This window comes from Microcaecilia unicolor, chromosome 7 (genome assembly GCF_901765095.1).
Source record: "Microcaecilia unicolor chromosome 7, aMicUni1.1, whole genome shotgun sequence".
NCBI lineage: Eukaryota > Metazoa > Chordata > Amphibia > Gymnophiona > Siphonopidae > Microcaecilia > Microcaecilia unicolor.
Window position 1 is genome coordinate 18,605,029 of NC_044037.1, and position 21,799 is coordinate 18,626,827.

General features: G+C 43.3%; 1 protein-coding gene across 8 annotated transcripts in view; it reads right to left on the reverse strand.

Moving 5' to 3' along the window:
• The window catches only part of PAK3 (p21 (RAC1) activated kinase 3), a 231,987-nt gene that overhangs the window by 92,862 nt on the left and 117,326 nt on the right, over positions 1 to 21,799 (reverse strand). Inside the window, exon 2 of one of the 8 annotated variants that reach the window (XM_030209915.1) lies at positions 11,355 to 11,523. The exons of the other annotated variants lie outside the window; for them this stretch is intronic. The gene's annotated coding sequence lies outside the window, so the exon portion shown is untranslated. The remainder of the gene's footprint in view (positions 1 to 11,354; positions 11,524 to 21,799) is intronic. 8 annotated transcript variants of the gene reach the window in all.

Consider the following 21,799-nt stretch of genomic DNA (forward strand, 5'->3'; position numbering starts at 1 on the left):
GGTACAGGAGAATTCTCCTTTACTACAGGTTCTTCGTACAAGGGTTAGAGGGGGCATTTTATCCCATTTTTATAGGGCTCTTGATGTGTACCCTCTTAGCACGCACTTATGAGAACTGGGAGACCTTATTGGGTTCTCGGTTAACTCCTGTCCAGTGGGCGTCAATTTATAAGATCTTATTACAAACCTCTATTTCGGCCAATTTACGAGAACATAGCTATAAGATTTTGTACCAATGGTACAATACACCCCAGTTCACCTCTGGAAAATTTTTGGGTCAGGCACAGGCCTCTATTGGAGAAAGGTGCGGTCAGCCAGGTACTCTGGTGCATATTTGGTAGGAAATTCTTGGGGTCAGTTACATTGGCAAATGGTAATACGGTTGTTAAATGATTATCTTACATGTAGCTGTGCCTATGGATATGTCTATATTATTACTTAATGGGGGCTCCCTGGGAATGGACACTCCAGATCAGCAGTTTGTGGCTTTTCTTGCCACAGCAGCTCATGTGTGCTTGGCATCCTTTTGGAAGAAACCAGCCATTAAAAACTTACCAATCACCTGTGTCCGATGACCAAAATGACTGCTCTGAAACATGCAGATTTGGGTACTTTTCACAGGACCTGAAGTCACTATTATTATTTGTTGCATTTGTATCCCACATTTTCCCACCAATTTGCAGGCTCAATGTGGCTTACATTATGCCGTAATGGCGATCACCATTTCCGGATAGAGAAATACAAGTGGTATTGCATTAAGGTGCATAAATGGTAAAGTAGAATTCACAGTGGCATTGCTTAGAAGTTCCTAAAAGATAAAGTGAATTATAGAATAAGTTAGACAACTAACTATAGAAAGTTCATTTCCGGTATGTGAAATAAAGTGGTAGTGCTTATTGCGTAACTTTCATTAGAAGCACGTAGGTTATCAGTCTAGTGTGGAGATTTCGGTTTTGTCTAGTTCATGTAGAGTCTAGTTGCCAATACTTAGGATGGATCATTATGGTATGCCTTTTTGAACAGGTTGGTTTTCAATAGTTTTCAGAAGATTGCTAGTTCGTGCATTGTTTTTATGGCCTTTGGTAGTGCGTTGCACAGTTGCGCGCTTATGTAGGAGAAGCTGGATGCGTATGTGGATTTATATTTAAGTCCTTTGCAGCTGGGGTAGTGGAGATTCAAGAATTTGCGTGCTGATCTTTTTGTGTTCCTAGCTGGCAAGTCTATGAGGTCTGATATATAGACCGGGGCTTCACTGTAAACGATTTTGTGGGCCAGGGTGCAAACTTTGAACGCAATTTGTTCTTTTAGTGGGAGCCAGTGTAGTTTTTCTCTTAGGGGTTTGGTGCTTTCGTATTGCTGGTTGAGTTTGCAGTGAAGTTGGGTAGATCCTTCGGGGGGGAGGGTACGACTTTGCAGAGGGGGTGGACTGCGCCCTCACCTTTGCTCTTGGTTCCACTTTCTACCTCCTCCCTCCCCCACCCACATTTCAGTCTTTGCATATATGCAAAAACCAAGCATACGTGTGTGGGGAGGGCTGGTGCGGCAGCCCATGGAAAGAGCGACCGACTACTGGCATGTGAGAGTCTGACCACCAGAGGAGGAGCTCTTCTTGGTATAGCATGGGGATCCCTGCCAACCATTTCAATGGTGCCACAACTTTATTTTGGTGGGGGAGGGGCTGAGCCCAAAGCGTGGAGCCTCAGGCTCCCCCAGGCCCATCCCCCCCCCCCCTCATGGCTAAGACACTGATGCAAAAGTCCTTCTTACATTAATTGGTAAAAGTTATGCTTAACCCAGTCTGCCACTTCTCCAGCACTAACCCATGCAATTAAAAAAAATATGGATCCAATTGGAAAAAATATACATTAGGGCATAGGTTTGCATATTTTGGATATTACAGATTTAAAATAGTCATCCATAGCACAGGAACTGTTTGGAAGGTCTGTCATAGCCAAAAAAAATGTATATTAGTGAATTGGATAAAGTCTGAACCGCCCACTTTGTTAAGGATGGAGCGTATGATAGCTACGAGGTCAGGAGAGAAAGCGAGAAAACAATTTTTGGCAATTTAGGGACGATTCATGAAGTCTCTCTGAGAATGCACAGCTGTGAGTTTAACTAAGAAGGGAAAGGAAGGGTAGGGGAGTTCTGAATAGTTTCAAATTGAAAGAAATCTTGGACTGTATTACGAACAATGAATAGGGCGATATACGTTTATGCTGAATGCCTGCACTTTTTGTTTTTGAATTTCTTAATAAAAGATATTTCAAATAAAATCACAGGTGCTGTGATGCTTGCAGCAAAAAGAAGAAACGGGCATTAAATCCTCACAGACGCTACTGCAGAAGATCGTAAATCCTTCTACGCCTCCTCAGAACATTCAAGTACCTGCACTGTGTTCGGTATTCTTCTGCAGAGCCCTCTACATCGGAGTTCAATAGCTAATACCCTCATTACCATTGATTTTAGTATGCTTTGCGCAGGTATCCAAATCAGTGGTGCAGCTACAAGGGGGGGCCATGGCCCTCCAAATTGGATCTGGGGCCCCTGGCTGGCTGGGGTCCCCAACCCCCGCTGGTCTCACATTGCCTGGCACCTTGTCCCGTTTTCAGTCGCTGTGCACGCTCGTTTTAATGAAACCGAGCATGCTTTCTAGCTCATTAAAGGCAGCCTTCCATATAAGAGACTCAAATGTCTACATTAAAAGGCTACCAGCAAGCAAATAATTCAATAATTATGGACAAGATTGAAAAACACCACATTCGAAAAGCTATTTTGTTCAGAATTACAAGGCAGTTGCCAGGGTGCAATACAACCCCTTGCCCTGAGCTTCCAGTAGGTAAAATAACAGCCATGCTGTGGTGCTGATTAAAGAGGCCAAAAACGAACTTACATCAGCACCAGAGTTGATGTTTTCCAACCTCTGGACGAATGCTCCAAGGAAAAGAATCTTTGAGAGTCCACATCTACTTGAACATCAAATGAACCCTGAAGCAAAAAAGAGCCAAGGCAGAGAGCCGACAATACAGTGAGCGATATTTGGACAGCGACACTTCCAGGACTGATGAACCAAATCAAGAGGGGCCACAGAATAAGGTGCCGTGACCTAACCAATACTTTACCTTCAACACAGCATCCTAGAGAACTAGAAGTGGGGTTGGGGGCTAACCCTAGGAGGGGGCCTACTGCTTAGGGCAATGGGGCTGAGCAATGTTTGAATCCTACTTCCTCCACTTGGACTCTTCCTTACGACCTTGGCTGAGTCACTTTACCTTCCATTACCACATGGGTCAATTCCATAACTGGGCACCACAATTTAAGTGCACCGATGCCATGCAGTAAGCACCAATGCTATAAATAGAATCTGGGCACCAAGATGTCTTTATAGAAAACTAATGTAAGCCGGCATCAACACGCCTACATTTAGGCACACCCACCCATGCTCCGTCCACAGCCACATCCCCCTGTGCGTAATGTATAAAATGCAGCGGAGCGTCTGCTAGCACTGAGCCTTCACTAAGTGCTAGTATTCCCTACGTTTAACTGTGCAAGAAGTGCCGTTATAGAATGAGAGGGATGGAGGGTAACTTTATAAATGGGCATATCAAGAGTCCAGAAAGGCTCCTCTTTTATAACAGTATAGCCGGTGATGGGAGGCGGGGCTGGTGGTTGGGAGGCGGGGATAGTACTGAGCAGACTTATACGGTCTGTGCCAAAGCCAGTGGTGGGAGGCGGGGCTGGTGGTTGGGAGGCGGGGATAGTGCTGGGCAGACTTATATGGTCTGTGCCAGAGCCGGTGGTGGGAGGCGGGGCTGGTGGTTGGGAGGTGGGGATAGTGCTGAGCAGACTTATACAGTCTGTGCCAGAGCCAGTGGTGGGAGGCGGGACTGGTGGTTGGGAGGTGGGGATAGTGCTGAGCAGACTTATATGGTCTGTGCCAGAGCTGGTGGTGGGAGGCGGGGCTGCTGGTTGGGAGGCGGGGATACTGCTGGACAGACTTATACGGTCTGAGGCGGGACTGGTGGTTGGGAGGTGGGGATAGTGCTGAGCAGACTTATATGGTCTGTGCCAGAGCCGGTGGTGGGAGGCAGGGCTGGTGGATGGGAGGCGGGGATAGTGCTGGGCAGACTTATACGATCTGTGCCCTGAAGAGGACAGGTACAAATCAAGGTAGGGTATACACAAAAAGTAGCACATATGAGTTTATCTTGTTGGACAGACTGGACGGACCACACAGGTTTTTTGCTGCCGTCATTTACTTTGTTACACTGTAATATAGGTGTCTATGTACCATTTTTAAAGAGGCTCCTACAATGACCCCCCCCCCCCCCTCAACAGCCCAAAACAGCATTTATGTAAGTGTGTTTGTGTAATTCTATATTTAAACACATCATGAATTCATCTCAGCTCCACTTAAACTACACTCCGGAGAATGTCTACACCTGGGGGTAAATTCTACATATGGTGCTGAAAAAAAGTGCTATATGACTTCTGAAGACCTCTCTAAACTGACTCAACTTCAAGTACCATGGACCAAAAATATATCTGGTCAACAGGAAGGAGCCTATTTGCTAGTCTTCAGTAAGGTGTAACAGTTCTCACTTACTAAGTGACAAAATTAAAGAGCAGTAACTACAAAACCTCATGTTATCTACTGAGGGAGTTTCCCCAAACGTGGAGGGTAGCTCTACAACAAGGCGCTGGTTTCATCGCTATTTTAAGCCTAATCTTGAAAGGAGAGCAGGAGTCTACTTTCTTTATAGAATACTAGTGTGTAAACGGCCAAAAACGCATTTCCATAAGCGGCACGTCTCAAATGACAGCATTCTATCATTTACGTGTATACTTGTGCTTTCTGCCCACACTCTACCCATGTACTCGCCCACCATCAAATCATAGCACATACTATTCCACCAATCAGTATTCTGTAAGAGGCATTTACATTCCTTCCTGCTGTTTAAAACTAGGCAGCTCCTTACAGAATTAGCCTCACAGAGAATCAATTTATAAGGGGCCGCCAAGGTTAAAAGGACAAGGCGGCGCTGATCTTATAAATACGCATAGGCGTGTGTCTTAACACAAATCCTGCTGAAATGGTGCCTAGATTGAAGGCAACTGACATTATGTCCTGCTCGAGCTCCAGTGTAAATGTACATGTGTACAACACACGTGATTGAACCTATATAATGCGTGCATAAATTGCGACAGCTGACACTCTGTAGGTAAGCATGCCTACTGAGTATACACTGACTTGCACTCTGTGCGCTTTTAGCCATGGTCTAATTTTGTAAGAACTCATGCTTTATAAAATTATCCTCTAAACAGTGGAGGAGTAGCCTAATAGTTAGTGCAGGGGACTTTCATCCTAGTGACCTGGGTTCGATTCTCACTGCAGCTCTTAAGACCTTTGACAAATCACATAACCCTCCATTGCCCCAGGTACAAAAAAAAAAACAAAAACTTAGATTGTGAGCCCACTAGGGACAGAGAAAGTATTTGTATATAATGTGTATAGCACTGCGTACGTCTAGTAGCACTATAGGAAAGAGGATGGGACTTGATCTATGGCCTTTCTGTGGTTACAATCAAAGCAGTTTACATATTACATTATTATTATTATTACATTTGTACCCCGCGCTTTCCCACTCAAAGCAGGTTCAATGCGGCTTACATAGTAATAGGGATTACAGAGTATTGATGGAGAAAATGTAAGGTAAGAATAGCAGAATAACCAAAGAGATAAGTAGGTAGAGAAGGGCAAGGGTAAAGGGAGTAGGAGAGAAATAAGCAAGGGTAAGTAAGCGTTGGAGGAGGGGTAGAGGAGGCGGGAGGGGGATGGTATACGGGATAAGCATAGAGAATTCAGGTGGGAGGGGTAGTCTAGGTCATTGTCGTCTCCTGGATATGTGTTGGGTAGTCACATTCAGGTACTTACTTTGTATCTTGGGCAATGGAGGGTTAAGTGACTTGCCTAGAGTTACAAGGAACTGCACTGGGACTCAAACCCAGTTCACCAGGATCGAAGACCACGGCACTAACCACTAGGCTACTCCTCCACTGATTAGTGGTAGCAGTTACTGCACTGCAAACAACGTAATGCCATCAGCTTCACTTATTCAGGTGATGTTAGCCGTGCCACAGCACTGCTGCGTTAACATTTAGCTCAGAGGTAGTTAGCTGTGCGACAGCTATACAATCCCTACACATTTATCAGTTACATTTGTATCCCACATTTTCCCACTTATTTGCAGGCTCAATGTGGCTTACATAATACCGTAAAGGCGTTCGCCAAGTCCGGTAGATAACAAATACAAAGTGATGTGGACAAATAAGGTTCATGAGTTTAGGACAGAGTGGGGATAGAAGAGAGGAAGGGTTGTGTGGTGTCCATTACGAGCTGTGGTTTTGCTGTGTTGCGGAGTTCTGGCACTTATGTTGGGTCGGTAGGATATGCCTTTTTAAACAGGTAGGTTTTTAGTGATTTCCTGAAGTTTAGTTGGTCGTAGGTTGTTTTCACAGCTTTTGGCAGTGTGTTAATGAGTTTTAATTCTTATATTAACAGCTGACTGGTAGCACTTAACAGCTAAAGCAGCTTAGTTCTGACAAAATATTTGGGGCCTATTTACTATTACATAAATACATGCTGACTGGATCACAACAAATTAGATTGCAAGTGGATGCATAAGAGTGAACTACTATAAAAAAAATGTGCTATTCACTGCAGCTCCCTTTACTTCAAAAGACACCCATTCGTGAATAATGCAAGTTATCTTCCAGGTCTCCTGAACATTAAAATGGCGTAGCAACAACGGGTGGGCACAGGCCCACCCTTACCTGCCCCCCCCCCCAAAACAGGTCAGCAGTGGCCTCCTCACTCCCCTCTCTCCCTCACATTCAGATCTGCTTCTGCCTACCTGTGGCCCAGCAACTCCCCCCCCCCCCCCCGAACCTCCCTCTTCTCGGTGTACCTCATCACTGTATTTCCAAGGAGAAGGACAAGAGAAGAATGGGTAATAATTGAGGGAGTGAAAGAAGGGCACGGAGAAGCAGACAAGAGGCGGAGCACGAAATTTCCCTTCTTGTCCCAGTCACTATTACCGTCCTCCCCTGCCTTACCTGCTTCATACCTGTCCTTCATCCCACCCCACTCACAAACCTCTAGCAAACATATGAATTCAGGCACCTCTGTCAACACTTTTAATGCTGTGCCAAGCAGAATGCAACAGAGCTTTGGGGTTTCAGCTTGAAATCACCAGGCTCCAAATGAAAATGAGAAGAGTGGAGAGAAGCCATAGAGGGGAAGGAAGATAGGGAGTCAGGGAAGGGAAGAGAGAAAAGAGGAGGGAGGTAGGGGGGAGGGAGGAGGGAGAAAATGTTGACTGTAACCAAGTTGATCTGTTGGTATGTTTCCGCAAATGGTGTAACAATCTTATGACTTATATTGTTATGTAAACTGCACCAATATTTGAAAGTTGAATAAAAAATTTTAAATTAAAAAAAAAAAAAAAAAGAAATTACCAGGCTCCAAAGAATTGCGAATAAGAATTCCGAAGCATTTGGTAACCATCAAACAAAAAAACTACACTAAACTGCCAGCCTGGTTTTAAGGATGCTGAAAGCTGCTGCTGGATATAAATTCAGCAGCTCCCAGGTTGCTCAAGGAGAAATCAATATTTCCCTGAAATTTAGTCTGTTAAAAAAAAGGCAGCGTAGAAAGACCAATCTAGCGCATTCCCTTCAGTCTCTGTGTTATGGCTGAAAACCAGGCATCTGCTCCTCCGCTGAGCTGGCACAGCACAGTCCTGTACTCATTAGCTTTGCTGAACGCATGGAAAAACTGAAAAAATTAAAAGGGGACGTCATGCAATGTGTATCACACGTTGGTGCTGCAAGAGAGATCCAGTGGGATCCGTCATCAGAGTTTAGTTACGCTACCAAGATGTGGAAGTCTCGCCGATCCAAGCGAAATTCAGACACCGATATAAATTTCTTTCAAGAGAGCAGAAGAATGGTTTCTAACTTCACAAGTACACTGAGTCACCTGCACCTTTCCATTCATTGGCCGCTGTTCATAATAAAACATCTGCCACTCTCCCAGAATACTTCTGCTTCCTTACAGACCTACATAAAAGACTTTTTTTTTTTCCATTGGCACAAAAGCAAGGTAACATAATAACATAGTAAATGACGGCAGAGAAAGACCTGTACGGTCCATCCAGTCTGCCCAACAAGATAAACACATTTTACATGGTATGTGATACTTTATATGTATACCCGAGTTTGATTTGTCCTTGCCTTTCTCAGGGCACAGACCATAGAAGTGTGCGTAGCACTGTTCTTGTACTTAAAAGTTCTGAAGATTCTGGAATCCTAAAGTGAGTTACAAGATTCCGGAATCCCAGTTAGTAGCAACATTCCACGTAGAACCCCAAAGAGTAACATAGTAAATGACGGGAAAGAAAGCCAGCAGATCAATGTCACAACAAAAAGATTTTATTGAAGATACCGTGTATGAACAAATCGCTAGGGCTGCGTCAGGGGCTAATTTGAAACCTTCGTAAAGGGGCAAATATGGTGCATAAAAGTCAAGAAAAAAACCAGCTAAAACGGGAATCCTGTGGTCTCTAGCATACACAAATGGACACACCATTATTGAAGCTTCGGGCGATTTGTTCATACACGGTATCTTCAATAAAATCTTTTTGTTGTGACATTGATCTGCTGGCTTTCTTTCCCATATTGGATTTTGCAGATCCTTTGCCTTGTTGTTTTTTTGGGACCCACATAGTAAATGACGGCAGATAAAGACCTGTACGCTCCATCCAGTCTGCCCAATAAGATACTTCATATGTATACCCGAGTTTGATTTGTCCTTGCCTTTCTCAGGGCACAGACCGTAGAAATCTGCCCAGCACTGTTCTTGTACTAAGTTCTGAAGCTAAAGTTGAAGCCCCTTAAAATTTACACTCCAGCCCATCCCTATCTATTCAGTCACAATCAGGGCATAGACTGTAGAAGTCTTCCCAGCTCCCATTTTGTTTCCCAATTACCAGCGTCGCCACCCAATCTCTGCTAAGATTCCATGGAACCATTCCTTCTAAACCGGACTCCTTTGTGTTTATCCCACGCATGTTTGAATTCCATTACCGTTTTCATCTTCACCACCTCCCGTGGGAGGGCATACTCAGAAGGGCCACAGTAAGGGTATCTGATGTTCTAAGTGATCCTTCAGGTGTACATGCCCTGTCCCTTAGGGTGACTCAAAGCCCCAACCTCCACCCTGAAGTCCAGCATCTCCCCTTCTCATGCCTACCCCTATAGTCCAAACTAAAATAAACTGGATCCATAATTGCAAGGTAAGTATTGACATTTTTAAACGTGCTCAGAAAGTGCCAAAGAGGCCAATACGGGTTCACTGACTAAGGCTCTTGACTTTTCAATCATGCACATTTTGTTGCCAAATTTTAAAATCACCACTGTTATGATATCATCTGCCTTCCAAGTGCAGATATCCTCAAGTAGTGATCAAACAACTTGCTTCACATCGCATATGAATAAGCACTTAATCTTTCAAACAAAATGAAGGGTTCTGATAAGTGCTTATACATATGTGATGAGAAGTAAATTTTTTTAAGAGTTGTCTTGATCACTAACTTTTCTTGATTGATAAGTCAAGAGCCTTCAATCTTAGGGTCAGTGAACCCACGCTGGTCTCTTTGGCACTTTCTGAGCACATTTAAAATTTTCAATACTTACTTTGCAATTTATTTTAGCTGAGGGTTTTCTTTCTCCCCCCCCCCCCCCCCCCCCCCCCCCCCCGGTTATAGTGACATCCATTACCCATCAGTGTTTCTTCCAAAGGGCATATACCTGGGCAAAAGGGTTATCTGAAAACTTCCCACCAATTCGCGCAGGTAAATGTACACACTGATGGTTCTCGAGTTCATGAGCCATTGAGACCTATTGCATTGGTTTGAATGCAGCCGCTTTTTGCCACCCTAGGCAAATACCTAATCTGCCTCATGGTGAAGCTGACCACGATCTCCCTTATGAGATACATTGTTCCACTGTGGAAAGAAGCAGTCAGACCCCACAGGAGTAAGAAGATCTACTGCACTGCCTGAGGCTGATGGAGGAGGGGAAGGGATAAGAGCTCCCCATGTGATTAACAAAGGAGGATTTGCCTGGGAATTTTAATTTTGTACTTTTAATAAGCTCTCCTTAGGATATCTCATCATAGACTCAACACCTTTACAGAGTACGAGCTATTAACAGTGGAAATGATCTGATATAGGAAGACCTATAAAAATCGATGAGTAGGAGGGTTACAAGGATCAGACAATAATTCTGCTGCATTTCCTAAATCTGATTTCTAGGATTCTAAAGATTACTGGGCAGCAAACGGAAAGCGCGGAAGTTTGTATGCTAACAAATAGTCGTTAGGTTTAGGCTTTATTTAGGGCACACAACACCACAAACCAAATTGTCTTTTCTTTTCTGTGTTGTTTCCAAACATCAACAAACAATATTTTAAAAAAAGATATTGTTTTAAAGGATTCTACTGAGGGTTCTTTCAGATAACAAGGAAGGTGAACTTGGTTCCTAGTGGTTCAGCCAGCTCAGGATTTCTACATAGCTACAATACACATTCCTAGGGTTTATTTCCACTCCACATCTCCAGTTTATATTCTTTTTTTTTTTCTCTTTCCCTGAAAAAACAGATCAGCGTGTGACCTTTATGCACCAGAATTTGTCATCAAACCCAACAGATCTAGGCATGGGGAAACTGACTTGGATAATTTAGGGGCCCTTTTACTAAAGGTCTGCCATGTGGCAACCCAGAACTACCGCAGGCCCAACGCGGGTGCCGACGGTAGTTCTATCCCCAGCGCACCTCATTTCTAGCACTAGCGTAAATATTGAAAAAAAATTTCCGCAGTGGGTTATCCGGCGGTAACCGGGCAGCGGTTACCGTCGGGTTAGTCTGGGAGCCCTCTGATAAGTGCTCCCCCCCCCTCCCAAAATAGCCGCATGGCAAATGCAAACTTAATGCACAGCCATTTTTGGTATTCGCAGGGCCCCTTTAACTGCAGCTTAGTAAAAAGGCCCTTTAATGGCCAAGCTACCACCACCTCTGCTTATTGCAATAAAACAGGGCATTGCAGGTCCCAAAATTCATTCCAAGCAAGCTTGGTGTGTAAACTGCACATAATTACGTCAGATCGACTCAAAGACATATTGGAACATACAGTTACAAAAATGTCCAGACACACAACACACATACCTGGCAGAGTGCCACAATATTCTTGAACGAGAGTATTTTTAAACTTCTAATTTTAGAGATAATTGCTTACCTGCATTGTTCTCAAATTTAACCTGCTAGTGTTTCACAAAGGCTGTAATTTCATCCTGAGGCTTCCTGTGACTACAACTTTTCAAGCTCTCGCCTCATTAGGATCGAAGAGTCACGCCTCGGTGAATTTGTAACTTTATCACTTCTTTGGATTGGCTCTATCTGCACCACTTGCAAAACAATTTGAATATCGTAATTAGCAGAACAGGAACAGAAAAGTGCATAAAGACAAATCAAAAAGGGGGGGGGGGGGGGGGGAAGAAGGAAAAAACAATATTCCTCCCTACTAGCAAAGAACTCTTGTTAATGCTACCCTGATTAATAGTAGACTTAAAGGGGGGAAATGCTATAAATGGCACTCAAAAATGGGTACAAGGCAAAAAAGCACCAAGAGTTTTCAAATACGGGACAGGTCCTTTATCAGTCATGTAAATCGATGCTGTACACCACTGACCTGACATGGGCTGTGTTTCAACACTCATCAGGGGTCGTACAACAAAGGTTCCAAAATGGAACCACCCCAACATTGAGCTTCTAGTTAACTGACCTATTGAAGAGTTCAATGTTCTAGCGATCCGTTCTCTTTAGAGCAATTAACGGTGGAGTCCCCAAATAAGAAGGTAGAAGGTACTTATGCTTACTTTGGCGCTGGTAGAAATGCCGATGGACACATTTTTAAAATGCATGTGTATCACCAGTGTAATACTAGAAATAACCATATATTTTTGGACTGTCCAAACCATGTTTTCTTTACACCTGTGCAACCATATACACACAGGGCCAGCCCAACCATTAAGCACATTGGCCCAGTTTCCCAGATTACTCTGGGAGCTGATGTTGGGCTGATCGTGACTGGGGGAGGGGAAGAGGTTTAAAAGTTAATTTCAAGGGTGTGCAAAGCTCAAGGTTTGCCAATACCTTGCATTGGCTCTGTTTATATGAGCATGCTATTTCTATATGTAGATGACATGTAAAATAGGCACTTTCTTATCCTCTTAAGCTAGGCGACTTGTTATAAAATTATCCTTTTTGGGTCTGAATGTATTTCTTCTTTTCGGGGTTTAATGGGTGAGAAATTACAGGTAGAAGAAGATAATGCACAGTCATGCTTAGGGGGGGGGGGGGGTGAGGGGGCTACAAAACCCCAAAACAGCAGAATAGCATACAAGTGAAGGAAAACTCGGGAATGAGAGGGCATAGGATGAAGTTAAGCGGTTATAGGCTCAGGAGCAATCTAAGGAAATACTTTTTCAAAGATAGGGTGGTGGACTCGTGGAATAGCCTCCCGGTGGAGACAAGTACTGTGTCTGAATTTAAGAAAGCATGGGACAGGCACCTGGGATCTCTTAGAGAAAAGAGGAGATAGTGACTGCTGAGGATGGGCTGACTGGATTTGATTTTTAATTAATTACTTAATATACTGCTTAATACAGTTACGTTCTAAAGTGGTTTACAATAAAACAAGAACAAGTACAATGAATGTTCTAACAAGTAAAACTAAATAGCCCTTATCTGCCATCAAGTTTCTATGTTTCTATTTATTTATGGATATTTATTAACCACCTTTATGAAGAGATTCACCCAAGGCGGGTGTACAGATGGTACAGCTTAGCATTAAAATTCTTTAAAATTTTGTTAACAGTATAAGCAATAATAGAATGGCCAAATATAAGAATAAATATGATCAATGAGGTAAAACTTGGAGAAGGCAAATTGAATCCTAGTAATAGGACTAACATGAAAGACTATCGAAAATATAAACATTTAACAGCAATGTAGAACAATCATGTAACAGAAATGATGAATGTCAACAAAATAGGCAGAATGGAAGCACATTCAGATAACATGATACTCACAATGTCAGAACAATACAAATGAAACACCTTAGGAGGGATGAATTAGAATATTCAAACAAGAAGATATGATGCTAACGTTGTGTGTTCAATGCAGGACAATGAAACATACTAGACGAGAGGGCAAGTGCAGAAGAGATATACAGACAGCACAAACCGAAGGTAAATTATATGTATAGTTTAATAAGATATGAGGAACTGGTCTAAGTTACAGGGTGTGCACTGCAGTAAGGTAGCCAGGTGCAGAGAGTGGATAGTCAGTCATCCTATGTGAGAAGAGCCAGACTTTCACCTGCTTCCTGAAGTACTACTACTTATCATTTCTATAGCGCTACTAGCGCTGTACACTTGAACATGAAGAGACAGTCTCTGCTCGACAGAGCTTACAATCTAATAAAGACAGACAAAACAGGACAAATAAGGGATGACAAAGAGTAGCAAGATTCTGTGCAGAATCCCAGAGAGTAGCAAGATTCCGGAATCCCAAAGACGACTACTTATCATTTCTATAGTGCTACTAGACGTACGCAGTGCTGTACACTTGAACATGAAGAGACAGTCCCTGCTCAACAGAGCTTACAATCTATCTCTTGTTTGTCCTGTTTGTCTGTCCTAATTAAGGGAATATTAAAGTGAGGATGATAAAATAAGGGTTCTGAACAAGTGAATAAGGGTTAGGAGTTAAAAGCAGCATCAAAAAGGTGGGCTTTTAGCTTAGATTTGAAGACGGCCAGAGATGGAGCTTGACGTACCGGCTCAGGAAGTCTATTCCAGGCATGTGTTACAGCAAGATAAAAGGAACGGAGTCTGGAGTTAGCAGTGGAGGAGAAGGGTGCAGATAAGAGAGATTTACCCAGTGAATGGAGTTCCCGGGGAGGAATGTAGGGAGAGATGAAAGTGGAGAGGTACTGAGGAGCTGCAGAGTGAATGCACTTATAGGTCAATAAGAGAAGTAAAGGTAGTCTCAAGTTAGACGTAGCCCCTCTGGGAGTATGTTCCAGAGTGTGTATAGCCTGGAAGAGACATAGGAAAGGGGAGATTATGAGGCTCATTTCTGAGACCGAAAAAAAGTTCAAAAAGCGGCACAAAGCAGCAGATGGACGTTTTTCTTGCAAAAAGTTCCAAATTGCTATTTTTGAAAAAATTTTTTAAGACTTTCTATGCATTTCGTCTGCAGTGCATCCAAATCACACGGGGGATTTCTCAGGGGCATGATTTGGGTGTTCCCACAACTTGGATGTTTTTCTGTCATAATGGAAACGAGCAAAAATGTTCTGGGCCAAAAATTGGTCTGGATCTGTTTCAATCATACCTAAGTTATAAAAAGGTGCTACTGGAGGGATTAAGACATGACCCCCGCCCCCTTACTCCTCCAGTGATCACTGACCCCCCCCCCTCCCACCCCCCCCACCCCCAAAGATGTGAAAGAAACAGTACATACCAACCTGTAAGACAGCATCAGATGTTATGGCCAGTCCTATTAGAGCACCAAGAAGGTCCCTGGAGTAGCCCAGTGGTCGGTGCAGTGCACTGAAGAGAAGGTGACCCAGGACAATATCCCAACTCTGTTTCACTTGTGGTGGAACACGTTAGCCCTCCAAAATTCACCAAAAAACCCTACTGAACCCACATATAGGTGACACTTGCTGACATAAGGGCTATTGTAGTTGGTACAGTAGGTTTTTGGTGGGTTTTGGAGGGCTGAATATACAATATAAGGGGATAATGGTGAGATGTACACCTGGGTCCTTTTATGGGAAGTCCACTGCAGCATCCCCTAGGCTGCCCCACTGCTCTGCTGGGATGTCTATGTGGCCAGTCTACTAAGAATGTTGGCCCTCCCCCATACATCCTAGCGGCTTGTTTTTGTTTTTCCCTTGGACCATTTTTTTTCCTTCAAAAAAAACAATCACAAAAGAAAAAAACGCACTGAGCATAAAATGTCTAAAAACATCTAACAAATGGCCATTTTCGAAAGTAAAAGACACTTTCCGTTTAGAAAATGGCCATTGTTCGCCACTTGATTTTTGGATGTTTTCAGCAAAAAACATCCCAAGTTGGATTTGGACGTCATATCAAAAATGTTCCTTCGCATATAAGAAAACACAGCAAGATGGATGTGGGGCTGTACCAAGTAACCAAGGCTGACCAAAGGTACAAGGTATCCAAAAGTTTATTTGCCGGTGGTAAAACTGACCCAATAAAAAGTACCCAACACAGGCCGTGTTTCGGCTGGAGAGACTTCCTCAAGGGTTAAGTCCTTCAAATCAATAACTTCACAGAGTTGTATAAACATGAAGTACAATGTGCTCTTGTTAGCAACGGCTTGCCACGCTAGCAGGAGCGCTTTCTCCATAGTGATTCCATCACTACAGGAGTATGTTGTACTACATAGTAACATAGTAGATGACGGCAGAAAAAGACCTACACGGTCCATCCAGTCTGCCCAACAAGATATACTCTTATGTGCTACTTTTTGTGTATACCCTAACTTGATTTGTACCTGTCCTCTTCAGGGCACAGACCGTATAAGTCTGCCCAGCACTATCCCCGCCTCCCAACCACCAGCCCCGCCTCCCACCACCAGCCCCGGCACAGACCGTATAAGTCTGCCCAGCACTATCCCCACCTCCCAACCACCAGTCCCGCCTCCCACCACCGGCTCTGGCACAGACCGTATAAGTCTGCCCAGCACTATCCCCGCCTCCCAACCACCAGCCCTGCCTCCCACCACCAGCTCTGGCACAGACCGTATAAGTCTGCCCAGCACTATCCCCGCCTCCCAACCACCAGCCCCGCCTCCCACCACCAGCCCCGGCACAGACCGTATAAGTCTGCCCAGCACTATCCCCACCGCCCAACCACCAGTCCCGCCTCCCACCACCGGCTCTGGCACAGACCGTATAAGTCTGCCCAGCACTATCCCCGCCTCCCAACCACCAGTCCCGCCTCCCACCATCGGCTCTGGCACAGACCGTTTATACAACTCTGAAGTTATTGATTTGAAGAACTTGACCACTGAGGAAGCACACAATCAGAGCACTATGTTGAACAATAGTCTTTACTTTCAACAAGTGTGAAAAAATACAGTACTGTATTTGTAGTACACATACTACTGTATTTCTATTTTAAAAAAGGAAGTAATATTTAAAAGTAAAGCTCACTACAGTATCTGTTGTACATACTTTTACTGTATTTCTATTTTAAAAAACGAAGACATTCTTAATTGCTTCAAGGCCTATTTTTGTTTCTGTGCTGCAAAATCACACAGCCTAGCCTTTTCAGACAGAGAAGCTGGGTTGAACTGCTTTCTTCCTGCTTTTCTAGTCAAGCCATTGCTGTATTTAAACATTCAAAGGCTTCTGCACGTGTCTGTCCTACATCAGCATTAACCTGGTGATCATCAGTTTCTGATTCTTCGTGTTCCTTTTCCTGTACCGAATCCATCATCTGTTATGATCCGATACCCTGGATCATTAGCATCACTGCATATCCCATTCGCTGATCTTCTCTACATCACAATCAGAGCAGTCAAGAACCTGTAGAACATCCTTAGCAACGTTCTAAATGACATTTTCTTCTTCCTCTCCGTGTCTTTCCGATTTGGTAAGAATGATATTCCATGCATTCTTCAGGTTTTGGTTTTTAACCTGATTCCAAGCATCAGCAACCATGTAGAAACAATCTTTTATGTTCAATTCTCTTATGAATTATATCATGCGACATTCATTTTCAATATCAGCCAAAATAAGTTTTTGTAGCAATCGATTCCGGTAAAGTCGTTTTAGTGAAATTATTTCTTGATCCATTGGTTGCATTTCAGATGTCACATCTGGCAGCAAAAAAGGCACTTTGAATCGATCTTCTTCTCATATAACAGTGGAAGGTCATGTATGTTTTTGGTAAATCAAAAAATCCTTGTGCATTCAATCAGCAATAACTCCAACTTACCGGTCGCATTTCCCCCAACCAACAGTGTGACACATTCTGTGGATGACCTGAAACCAGGAGCAGGTTGCTCCTCGCGACTAACCAGCAATTTACTGGAGAGCGATTTCCAATTCAGACCCGTTTCATCTGCTTTATAAACACAATCGTGGCCATAGTTCTTGACAAGGTCATTAAATTGCACAAGAAAGTTTAACTGCTGGTAAATTCGCAGAAAGCTTTTCACCATGGATTTCTATTTGCCTTATTCCATGGCAATGCTTGAAATTTCAAAGCCACCCAGTGCTGTCTTCTGAATCTCCTCCCCCCCCCCCCCCCCCCCCCGAAGTTGATAACTGGAAAACATGTGCGTATTAAAGAAAGGGGCAGAACGCACGTACTTGGTACCTTTGAAGCATCCAGACAAGGTCTTTTTCAAAGCCAACCCACTGCGCTATTATTCGAAATGTATTCAACACTGGATATTCTCATATATCAGTTTGTTTGTAAGAGACTCCTGAAGCAGGCCTGTGGCCGAAATACAGTACTGTGTTGACTCTCCTATCAATAAACTCTTTTTAAGACTTCAAGATTGCCTCATTTGTCCCTGGAGTGCAAGGTCCACTTCCCTCTGTCTGTTTGCTTTAGCATACCTGTCATGGGACTTCAGCGTTCCTCCGCCTTGGTGGATCTTCTCTGGACGCCTAACTTTGAGCATCATTTATTGCATCTGGCCCTATGTGTACTGCCAATACCAGTTGCCATGGGACAGCAGCACCCTGTATTTTAACTGTAAAATACATCCTTTGAAATCAGCTGACAGTGACATAATGGTTTGATATATCATTACACTTGGTTTTATTTCATTCTTCTTTCCAAACCAACAGTACGTTTTGATACCATTCCATTCTAAATGCTCATTCCCTCTCCTCTCCAGGTCAAGAGATACACACAAATATCTATACATATACACAACAGGTTAGAAAGAATTTTATGACCTATGCTCTGCATGTTTTTCCCACTTGTTTAAATTCTACATAGCCTCAAATTTCCTTGATGCCCAGTTTTCAGTGCCGATATTTAACTCAAGCCTATGTCATCAACTAACGCTGCAGAGTGTCATGATTATTCCGGGTCTCACTATGAGCTAAGTTTGTTTAACGTCATGTTAGCTTCTGAGCCAACACTCTGGAACAAACCAAGGTGAAAAGAAATCCAACTATTTCCACCCTTTCTTGTAGAGGACTACCAGCTTTTCATGCACATTTGATTTCTAAGAGGAGTTTTCCCCGGATCCCTGCCGCTTCGGATCTAGAGAAAGAAATGCCGAGCTCCAGCTCCATGTTCAAGGAACATCTGGGGCTGAATTACTTACCCTAGGGAGAAACCATAGATGCTTTTTGACAGTCAGCTGAAGCCATGATCTGGGACAAAGAAAGCACAATAAAACAGGGGAGGAGGAGAGGGGCCTCACAATCCAGCAATGTGAGCAGGTGCCAAGATCCCCAACAGGAAGGAGGGGGGAGGTGGAGAATCCCTGCACTTCCAACTACCAAATTCAGCACAATACAAGCAAAATGCAAAGACATAACAAACTGAACACTTTCAGTCCTCTCCAAAGCTATATCTCCATCAATCTACTCTAGTATGAGAATGTAAAAACGTTGACCCAGCACACCATATTCCCTATGGAGTGTTTTGCTTTCCCCCTCCATCCACACACCGGGTAACTGCAGAGCAGAGAGAGGCGGTTCCTCTATTCACTGTACTGAGGGGCTCAAGATTCACCAACCACTTGTCAACCAACAATTTCTCCCCACTTGATGCAGATACCTAGAGCTGCTCAGTTCTGGCAGGTTGGAATCACTCATAGGCAGTCGGTGGCCCAACTGTTTGGGGAGGCTAAAGAGGGCGGGGTTAGGGGTGGGGCCGTGGGTGGAGCTTACATCCATAATTACCTTATTTACTTGTGCATCACCATAAATCTACTCTAGGGGAGCGAAGGGTGTCCCATCCCAAATGTGAAAAGTTACAAGCACCACTCTAGTGAGACTGAAGGTTAGCAAGTGAAAGTTTTCTTGCAGTGTATTCGGTATATAAATTTGTCATGGTGGAGAAGAGACTGAGTCCCAAGGAAGGGCTGCTTGTTATTGAAAAGTAATGCTTCTATGTGTGTGTAAAAATGGATTGATATATCATAAATGGCATATCATATTTTAAACTCAATTATTTCAAGCACTTAACCAACATAAAACCACATACACATCTATGGAACAAATCAACACCAGATCCTCCAATACTCTAAAACCAAACAATGTCTGGCGTTATGACAAAGTAAAATTAAAGTATTGATGTTTGTCACCTCAATAAGGCCAACAATCCCTCAACTGCAAAACATAACACTCAGAACCTTACTGTAGTATAAATATTACACTGGGCAGACCCTAATACACCAATATACCACCCATCACAGAGTGTCAACAATATGAAACAAGGGATCATATCACAATTCTCATGTACAGTTACAAAACATCCTTTTAGGGTGGATAGTATTCACAATGAGTTCCTTTTATTAACGACCAGATAGCGATAAGAGTTTTCAAATTTCAATTTTGGCACAGTAAGGGAAATGGGAAAGGGGAAAGGGGAATGTCTATAAGTCATCACAAACAAAATATAAGAAAATCAATGGACTGCATTAGGGGCTTATAGTTTATTTAGTTATGTTTAAATAAAAGATGTGCATGAAACAAAATATTTATTTTTTTATTTTGACTTATAATATAAAACCTGCCTCAGAGTCAGCACCTCTCCTGAAATCCATCGTGCAGCGTGCCACAATTTAGGTCTGGGAACACTAGTATTCAAGCTCAGACAGCCACATTGGGAGGATAGTATTCACACTGTGCTCCTTCTATTAACGACCAGATAGAGATAGATAAGAGTTTTCAAATTTATTTTGGCACAGTATACTGTAAAGTCATCACAAACAAAATATAAGAAAGCCAATGGACGGCATTAGGGGCTTATAGTTATAGCCCATTTAGTTATGTTTAAACAAAAAAAAAGAGACTCTTTTGTTTAAACGTAACTAAATGGGCTGAGATCTGCATGAAACGAAATATTTTTTATTTTGACTTAAAACCTGCCCCAGAATCAGCACCTACCGCTCCTTGCGTGCCACAATTTCCTTTTTTATGAATTTGAGTAGGTCTACCGTCGTGGACCCCCGTCTACTCTGGGAAGGAATACCTCAGACAGCCACTCTTCTTAGCCATCCTTCCCTACTCGGTGGCGGATCCCGCCCGCGCGTTCCCACCTTTGAGGAACAGGAAGTTGCATCAATTGACGGGAGCCCTGTAGGGAAGGCTGACTGGCTGAAGCAGATGACGAGATACAGTGGAGTGCTAATGGAATCGACGATCGCGATTCGCCGCAGTACCGGCGGTAGCGATTAAGGCGGGAGCACTCAGCAGGACTCAATCATGCCAGCAGCCCAGCCCTGAAGTGACGTCGCGCGGGGGAGGAAAAGAGAAGAAACCGCGGGGCACAGGCAGCGCTGCAAAGAAGAGAGGACTGGTCTGGAGGAGTAGCAGAATAAAGACGGAGAATGAGAAACGCTGATCCGGCTGCTGTTTGTTGAGAACTTGTGGCTGGGGAGGCTTAGCCTCCCCAAGCCTCTTATACCGGGCGCCTATGCACCTGGCCTCTGCACTCTCCATGCACTTAGGTAAACAAAATAAAGGCGCCCACTTTTCTTTAGACAATAGGCTTAAAATAAGTGACCCTGTTATAGAATTAACCCTTTATTGGTCAGTACCGAGGGCCAGACAAGAGAACAGCAAGGCAACAAGCACCCTTTTATCAGGGCTATGGAGGCAGTACACCAAACCCTTCAACTCCAGCTCTTACTAAGGGCCCCATTTATTTATTTATTTGTGGTACATTTATACCCCACATTTTCCCACCAGAGCGAGCACAATGTGGCTTACAATGTTACAAAAGGTTACAATGCAATGAGGGTAATGACATGACAAGTCAGAAAGACGGGAAAGAACAGGAGGATTATACCTTTGATGCTGGAGTTGGTTGGAGTAAGAAACGAGTATAGACAATTAGAGATAGTCGGGGATTAAGCGTTAATTGGTAGGATAACCTCTCTCGAATAAAAATGTTTTTAATGATTTCTTGAATAGCTGGTGATCTTAGTAAACTAAGCCGCGATAGCATTTTTAGTGCTCGCTAAACGCTCGAGTTGCCCATATGTTCCTATGGGCGACTTAATGTTTACTGCGTGCTAATCATTAGCGTGCTATAAAAACGCTAACACATCCTTAGCGCTGCTTAGTAGACGGGGCCCTAAGAGTAGTAAATTTGATTAATTACAGAAAAACAGGTTATTTCTTTATGTATAAAATTAGGACTAATACACCACAACAAATATTTATTTGAAGTTTGAACAAAGCACCTAAACAAAAAATATATATATACGTATAAAATGATAATTTTACCAAACGTTATAATGCTGCAAGTTTTTATTTTGAAGCTGGAGTCTGAGTTGGTACATTTTTACCAACTCCAGTTCCACCAAAAATGGTTTCTGACTCTGCAGCCCTGCCTATTATACACTTCTACGGAAGTATCTGAATTGGTAAGTTGTCATAAA